At 42.0% G+C, this 8,738-nt stretch overlaps 1 pseudogene; it reads left to right on the forward strand.

The window, feature by feature from the left end:
* LOC147733890 (FAD-dependent oxidoreductase domain-containing protein 1 pseudogene) overlaps nucleotides 1-8,204 on the forward strand; it is a 40,983-nt pseudogene extending 32,779 nt beyond the window's left edge.
* The last annotated feature ends 534 nt before the right edge of the window (nucleotides 8,205-8,738 follow it).

An 8,738-nucleotide genomic window follows, 5' to 3' on the forward strand; every position in this document is an offset into this window, starting at 1 on the left:
GTACCTAAAGTACATGGTATCAATTTAGAGAGAGAACAGCTAGGATGTGGGCCTGATTAGCAGGGCTACAGCCATACTAAAGACAAAAAACCAGTGAAACAAAGCAAAAAGTGGGGGTAACCATAGGAAGCAGACCCTACTCTCCTACAACCAGCTTGCCTGTTCACATTGCTTTGTTTCCATGTGTTTGGTACTCTTTGACCTGGAATAATTGACTACTATAGAGCTTCTTCCCTCTGTTTTTATCTTTTTTGTCCAGTGCTCTGCATTTGGTTCTCTGTTGATTCAGTCTGATTTAATGTAGCACATTATCTAAGACTTCACCTTGAATCTCTCTGAAATAAATGGACGGTATTTTGTGTGATGTATTTTTCACTTCATTGTTTCATGAATCAAAGCCAATACAATAATTAGTTTCTTTAAGGTTTGTCATTATCTAAATAAATATACATAGGAGCATGAATCTCCCCCTGTGTTTTTTCTTTTTTGTTCAACCTTGCTGAATTTCTTCACACTCATCACACTTTTACCTTTTACTGTATGCTTTTGTGTGCGTCACATTGGTTGCTTATATGGAGCAAAGAAATACAGCAATATAGCCATGCATGTTATGCTAAAAAACAAAACAAAAAAAACTAATTGTAATTAATTTAGTCCACCACCATTCCCTGTTCTCTTATCCCGTTGCTTAAAATTAAGTGGTCATTTAAAACACCTGAATTATATTAGCCTTTAGTTTATCTGCAAAACACTTAGATATTGCAAGACAGGGTTAGAATTTGTTAGACACAAGCCAGTGAAACAGCCCCCTGCCTCCCCCTCCTCCCCCAAGCAACAGGGATATTCTACATTAGAGGGTGCTTCTGTGAGCTGTTTAAACTGTGTTTACTAGGGACTGGGCTCTTCGTGTTTTGGCCAGGAGAGGGAGTAAAGTTTTATTCAAACAGTATTGTTAGATTTCAAGTTAGTGAGGCCTTTACCTGCAGAAGTCCAAAGTGTGGATTGAGCCTGTCTGTCTCCTAGGAGATTCTGAACAGGAGAAGCAGCTTCCAACTCCCTGTCCAGCAAACCTTGTCTGAGGCGGCCAGGACCTTATATGGTCTGCTAGTGGTTGGTACATGTGTACACTGATTGGTGGTTGTATCTAGTGTTTCTATTGGATTAGGGTTAGTGTCCTCATTGGTTGGGTATTTGAGGGTTCTGATTGGTTTCTGGGTCTGTGATTCAATCAATGTAGGGTCTGGACTAGGGCTAGGGTTAGGATTTCTATTGGAAGTAGGGACTAGGGCTTCCTATGGTATTGGTTGTTGGCAGTAGGGTGGGACTAGGGCTAGGGTTAGACCTTTAATTGGAAGTAGCGAATAGGGATTCTGGTGTGATTGGTTGCTGGACTAGTTGTGGGGCTAAGAGTAGAGTTAGGCTTTCTATTGGAAGTAGGGACTAGGGCTTCCTGTACCATTAGTTGCTTGGACTTGGGTTGGGACTACTGGTAGGACTATGGCCTCTATTGGATGTAGAGAACAGGGTTTCTGAACTGATTGGGTGCTTGTACTAGGGCTAAGAATGGCTGTAAGCTCCTGGTCTCCTATTGTTTCTAGATTGTAGGGCTAGTGTTGTGATTGGATAGTGTTAGGGCTTGGGTTCCCATTGGCTGAAGGGGTTACCTGATTACTAGGGCTATAAACGGCCAGGGTTAGAGTGTCTCAGCCCGAGCGTCGAGGCTATGGGCGGAGAGGACAAGGGCTGCTGCCTGTTTGAGACTGTTCGAGACTGACCAGGGCCAGGACCAGAAATGCTGCCCATTTTCCCATTTAGCAATACCCAGCCCACACCATCCACATCCACAAACTTAAGGTACTTATGAATCTATATATTTATCACTTTCTTGTAATTTAGCATTTCCAATGCAGTAGCCTATTTCTCAGCCAATACATCTATCAATATATCCTCTACATCCACTCTCATTTATCCCAAACCCCATACCTCTACTATGATCCCCAAAATAATCCTTTCTTAACTCTCTCCTACTCTACCCATCCTTGTATCATCTGACACCTCTTTCTACTATACCTATCCCCCAAAACAAACCTTTCTACACTCTTCCCTCGGACTCCTCCCCTCCAAAACTCCTTTTTACTCATCCAAAAGCCTCCTCCTACTGCTAAGACCTAAAAACAAAATAAAACAAAAAATCCTTAATTCTTTTATCCCTCCACTATCCTTTTCAATCAAAATTAACAGACTAACATGTTAACTTCTCAAATTCCATATTCAACTATACTAATTCACCACTAATCCTTTATGGGCTTCCGGAGTAGCGTGCTTCAACACCCCATCAGGTGTAACAAGCGCTATATAAATACAAACCTTTTTTCCTCCTCTATCCTTCTGCTATCATTCCAAATCCATTTAACTGACTAATCTATCAACCACTTAAAATGTACTTGCATGTTTCACTATACTAATTCAACACTAATTCTCTATGGGTCCCGGAGTAGCATGCTACTCGCCAAAAAAAGCGCTTCGATGCCTCGTCAGGGGTAGTAAGCGCTATATAAATGCAATTACAATACAATACAATATGCTTAATTGGGAATCGAGAGTCGGGGGCGTTGAGGGGTGATTGATAGTAGGCTGGGGGAGGGTCAAGGGCAGTAGGGAGAGGGAGAATAAGGAGCTGCGGCCGCTACAGGTAAGAGCGGTGGGGCGGTGGGCCAGGTGAGGGGGGATTTCAAGAGACGATCACGAGGAAAAATTAAATAAAGAATACATTTTCCCTCGTGGTCGTCTCTCGAAATACCCCCTCACCTGGCCCCACCGATCTTACCTGCGGCGATCGCAGCAGAGAATAAGGGATGCAGAAACGCACCCAAACGGCACTCCTCTGCCACAATCACAACGGCTCAATTATTAATTAAAAAAAAATAGGTGGTGAAGTCCAGGATTTTTCCTGTATGCGTGCCGCATGTGCTGCCAAATGCTGTGATTTGGGAATTATAGGGCAGTCTATATACTGACTGCACATCAAAACTCTTTCATCCAGCACCCACAAGTTCTTTCTCTTACTTTTGCAGGTTTTTTTCACCCATAATTTCACCATTTTTCATTGTTTTCCTTTCTTTCTATTCCTCCTTTTCCCCTTTACTACTTTTCCATTTTTTGCTCTCGGTCAAAGTCTGATAATAAAAATAAAACCCATCTCTCTCCAGAAATATGTGCTCGAACACTTGCAGCCACTGGTACAATTTATGCTGCAGCTGCCACATATAAATAAAAAAAAAACGGATCGGTTCTTGATAGAACTGCTATTCTCTCACTCCACCTACTCATTGTTTAAGGAAGTGTTAGTGGTAGGAGAGAATCTTTGGCTAATACTCTTGGGGACGAAATTCAATCTCTCAAGTTTGACTTGGGCTCACCTGCCTCGTAGAATTTGATGTACCCAAGACTCTGCTGCATTCTTGATTAGGGACATAATGGGAGTACAGTGCAGCATATGTATTAGAGATAGGGCGGGCCAAAGAGCAAGAAGCAAGATGGAAGGGTAAGTGAGGGGTAACAAAAAACAAGCATTTGCAATGCAATAGGTCTGGCATTTACGTGAGTTTCGTAAATGCAACACCTATTGCATTACAAATGCTAGTTTGTAAAAACGCCCATGCAGCACTTTAACTTTAACATTAATGTTGGCCCCGCCCCTTTCTTTAGGCCAGCCGTATCTAAAGAAAGGGGAATGGCTGCCATTAAAGTGAAAGCGCGGTATGGCGCACTTTTACAAAAAAAAGGATTTGTTTGTCAAGTTGACAATCAAATGCTTTTTTTTTTGTAAAAGCGCCCCATGCTGCGCTTTCACTTTTAATGGCGGCCACACCCCTTACCTTAGACTCGGCTCATTTAAGGAAATGGACGCGACAGACATTAAACTGTAAGCTCGGCATGGGGCAAGTAAAAACAAATGAAATAGTTTAAAAAAAAATGCAGCCGCCTTTGGAGCGGGAAGTAAAAGCAGACACATGGCCGCCACTATCAGCGTATCAGCGTGGCGTACCGTGCTATGTAAAAAAAATAAAGCTGCTGTGCCAGAGAGTGTCCTGCGTGCAACAGTGGACATGTAAAAATCATTAAACGAAATAGTGCTCAGAGGATGTAACTAAAGCCTACCAAGCAATAACACATGTAAAAGAGTGTGTCCTTATGGCAGGTTACAAATAAAGAGAAGGCAGTACTAAGGAGGGACTAACAAGCCTATTTACAAATCAGAAGCCAGCATTTACGATGGACAATGACACAAGCCAATGACAAAAATAGTGGGGAGTTGGTGAGATTTCAAGTGCATACTCCAATACATCATGCCTCACAGAGCAGTGCATGGGCTGCCCAGGCTCGACCTAATGACTGCTGAAGTACTCGTAACAGGGAAGGATGGGAAAAATGAAAGGGAACAGAGAGGCACAAGAAGTGTGACAGTACATAATCCTAAATGGATATTGAATAAAAATAGAGCTCTCACCACAGGATGGGTATTAAAATTCAGCAATCATTAGGGTGCAATGGGTTCCTTGTATTCTTGAACTATGGTGCCCCAGCACTAATGGTAGCTATGTCTTTACAACCAACTCTATGCCAAATGAAGGTCAGTGGACGTCTGGGCAGTCACTAACTCATAATTCAAGTGTGTAAGCTTATTCAAAATGGAAAGGCAAGGGTGACAATGAGAAGGTTTCCTATTGTCCTATGTCTTGAACATCACCGATTTCTCACTGGCCACTTCAGCACACGTTGGTTTTCAAGTCTGCTTTCCTGCTCATTTCTGAATGAGAAGAGCAGGATTAAAGGTATTAAGTGGATTAGTTGGATAGTCAGTGCTTTTGAGAGTCAAGACAACTAGATATGGGACAACAAATTGATGCAAAACCCACAATAGTACGTGCAAAATGTCTACATTTGGTGCCGCATAATTTGCCAATCAATGCCACAACATCCCAGGGGGTCTACTGTGCTACCTTGATTCCTGAGTCAGCACTATTTAGCACACCCTTGTTCCTTGAACTTTCACTTTTTCTATAGTTACCTCTTTCCCAATTCCTGCCTTTCTTTCCATTCACCTTAGTTCCAGTTTCTAGTTTGATACCTTCCTATTCTTGCTGTCTTACCTTTGATTTTCCCCGTGTAGTTTGTTTCTTGCTTTCTGCCAAGTGTGCACTTCGTTTTCTCTTCTTTCCTGTTAGGCATTCATCTTCGCTAGCTCCTTGTCACTCGTGGATGTGCGTTTTAGTTCTCTACCCTTGAATTTAGCACCTTGAGTGTTACTGTTGGATCGCCAAGATTTGTGGGCACAGCTGACAACCTAGATGGTGTTTCCTGTTCACTGTCAGTATTCTCTTTATGTTACTTTTATAACATCACCACAGGTATCAGCTCCACAGACCCAGCCTTTGTATGTATATCCCATATGTGCGCATTTGAAGTCAGTATCTATAACCACAATTGTGGGTGAGGAACTTACTGATCTTCAGTCTTACTGTGTGGAGTTCCTGAGTGCTTTGTCCGACATTCCCTCTAGTTTTAATGTTGTTATATACACGTCTTGCACATCCAGGAAAGTCATATTTCGTCTCCATTTTTTTTACAGAGATGCACAGTATAAAACCTATACTTTTTAAAGTCAAGGCTACGTTGATTTTAATATGCAAGCCTGGGAGAAAAAGGCTTTTATGCATTTTACGTTTCTGTATCTTCTTTTTAAGTACGTTGATGGTCTTGGCCTTTAAATGGACACATTTATACCCTATGCAGGATGTGTAATTCAGCCTATAAATATATCGAACGTGTTATATGTCTATGTCAATCATGGCTAGAGGCTCTGAAAAAATATCTCAAACCCACCTTCAAGGTGGAAGGTATAAGAACAATATCAGATGCACTGTTACTTTGCTTTCAAGGCAATACACCAAAATGTGTGGCACTATTGGTAGAAATGTTATATCTGACTTATAAGGTGTGAAAAAACCTCTCAGACTGTTGTTGATGGCAGGGATTAATGCCAGGTCTGATGGCTTAGTGGACTAATGTGTCCACTGTAGAGGTCAGTGTTAAACCTCATAGTCACAGGTTCAAATCCCAAATGGTCTACTCATCTTCCTGATCAAATGAGTACCAATTAGTTGGGCAACACTAAGCGTCTGTTGTTCAGTGCCAAGTTACCCTTGGGTGAACGTGCGCTTTAATAAATGCACATTAAGTTATTTACTAGTTGGCACCTTCTAACTAATGTCTGTATTTTTTCCCCTTTTTTCAGTATTCAATTTTTTAAAGATTTCATACGAAGTCCAAATATGTTTTAAACAAGAAGCGGTCAATATATTGTGCATGGGACATGGTGCTGCAGGAGAAATGTATATGATGGAATGGGGCTGTCCGATTCCTAACATGGCCGTCCATCTGGTCTTCTGCCATATTACGCTGTTGATGCAGATCTCTAATGGTTTCCTAATAAGAGACTTGTGTCACTTACAATCTACATTGTTGCTTGTCTTAGTGGAACAAGATTTACAAAATGATCACACTACAAAAACATCATTATAACAGTCTCATTATCAAATAATGCAAAATCGGTGCATCATGTCACTTCATATAAATTCACCTTACTGCAATCTAATTGTGGTTTATATCATTTTAAACTCATGATTAAAATAATTCATCAAATCAAGCCAATCTGGACTTACAGAAGTAATCTCTCCGTCATAAATTCTTATACCTCTGTGGTATTGCAATATTCAAAATTAATTCCCAGTAATAACTTGAATGTACATGCTATTTTGTTTTTGATTGGCTTGTAGTCGAAAACTAGGCTATAGTACACTTCACATTCCATCAGTGTACCATGAAGGGCAGCTAGCCAGCTGGTAAACATCGGTTATCAGATGAATCAGGATTTGGCCAGATCTCATTTGGTGGTTCTCGGCTGGTGGTGTGTTTGGGTGGTCCATTGCCTACTGGCTGAAGAAAATGGAGATGGTTTGCGAGGGTGTTAAAGTACTGGTGGTGGAGAAAGACCCCACATACCCCAGAGCCGCCACTGTCCTGTCGGTGGGAGGGCTTCAGCAGCAGTTCTCAATGCCCGAAAACATACAGATGTCCCTGTTCTGCGAAATATCAATGAGCATCTTGGTGTTTTGAATGAAGATCCAATTGATATCCAGTTTAATCCGTCGGGCTATCTCTCCCTAGCAAGTGAAGAAACTTCCCTTAAGCTGGAGAAGAACGTGCAGATTCAGAGGGGTGAGGGTGCCAAGGTGGCCTTACTGCACCCAGAAGAGCTGAAGAAGAAATTCCCCTGGATCAACTCCGAAGGCATTGCCCTTGCTTCATACGGTCTTGAGAATGAGGGTTGGTTCCATCCATGGACTCTTCTCAACGCCATCCGCCAAAAAGCCCTATCCATGGGCATGTGGCAGTGCCAATAAGAGGTGACCAGTTTTGGAATTGCCAACCGATAAATGCTCACAAAAGATCGCGAGGAGCTGACGTTTGGCCGGATTACTGAGGTTCAAGTGTAGATGCCCAACAGCTTGGAGAGCCAGCCCGTGGAGTGTGCCATAGTTCTCAATGCTGCCGGCGCCTGGTCTGCCACAGTGGCTCAGATGGCCCATATTGGGGTAGGACCTCCTAACTCGATTAGTGGTGTGAAGCTGCCAGTCGAGCCGAGGAAGAGGTATGCCTATGTATTCCATTGCCCTGATGGACCGGGTATGGAATGTCCGCATCTGATTGACACCTCTGGCGCCTACTTTAGACGGCATGGCATGGCTGTCAACTATATAGGTGGAATTTCACCAGAAGAGAATGGGGAACCAGACATCAGCAATCTGGAAGTAGATGATTCTTTTTTCTATGAGAAGGTGTGGCCAAAATTGGCCCAGCGGGTCCCTGTCTTTCAGTCTCTGAAGGTGAAGTGTGCTTGGGCTGGTTACTACGATTACAATACTCATGACAAGAACGCCATCCTTGGGGTGCACCCGTTGGTGAATAATATCTACCTTGCCACAGGGTTCAGTGGACACGGCCTGCAGCAGTCTCCAGCAGTGGGCAGAGCCATTGCCGAACTTATCCTGAAGGGGAACTACAGGTCACTGAATCTCAGCGCCTTTGCATTCACGAGGTTCATCAAGGGGGAAAAAGCATTGGAAATAAACATCGTGTGATGGCACAAGGAGTGAACAAGTTGTAGGAGTCAGCCAAGAAACACCAAATGAGTTCTGGCCAAATCCCAATGTCTGTATTTTTTATGATAAATGATTACTGAGCAGGTAATGTTCTTAAGATATGTAAATGATTGTATGTGGTTTTAATGAAAATTCCCCATCTTTAAGGCGGAAGGTATCAGAACAATCTCAAATGCACTGTCACTTTGCTCTAAAGGCAATACACTAAAATTTGTGGCACAATTGGTAACATTTTCATGTCTGGCTTATAAAGTGTGGAAAAAAGCTTTCAAACTGTCGATGGTGGCAGGGATTAATTAATGTCTTAGTTTGCACCTTTTAACTATGTGTATTTTGTATGATAAATTATTAGTTAGTAGGAAATGTTCTTAAGCAGTTTAAATTGTTGTATATCATTTTAATGGAACGTAAACAAGAAATGTATTTTCATCATTCATTCACAGTATAAAACATTTAAGTTAACATACTGACAAATATATATTCATTTGAGAAATTAAGAATGACTTGTTGCTC

Source organism: Lissotriton vulgaris, chromosome 1_2 (genome assembly GCF_964263255.1).
Source record: "Lissotriton vulgaris chromosome 1_2, aLisVul1.2, whole genome shotgun sequence".
Taxonomy (NCBI): Eukaryota; Metazoa; Chordata; class Amphibia; order Caudata; family Salamandridae; genus Lissotriton; species Lissotriton vulgaris.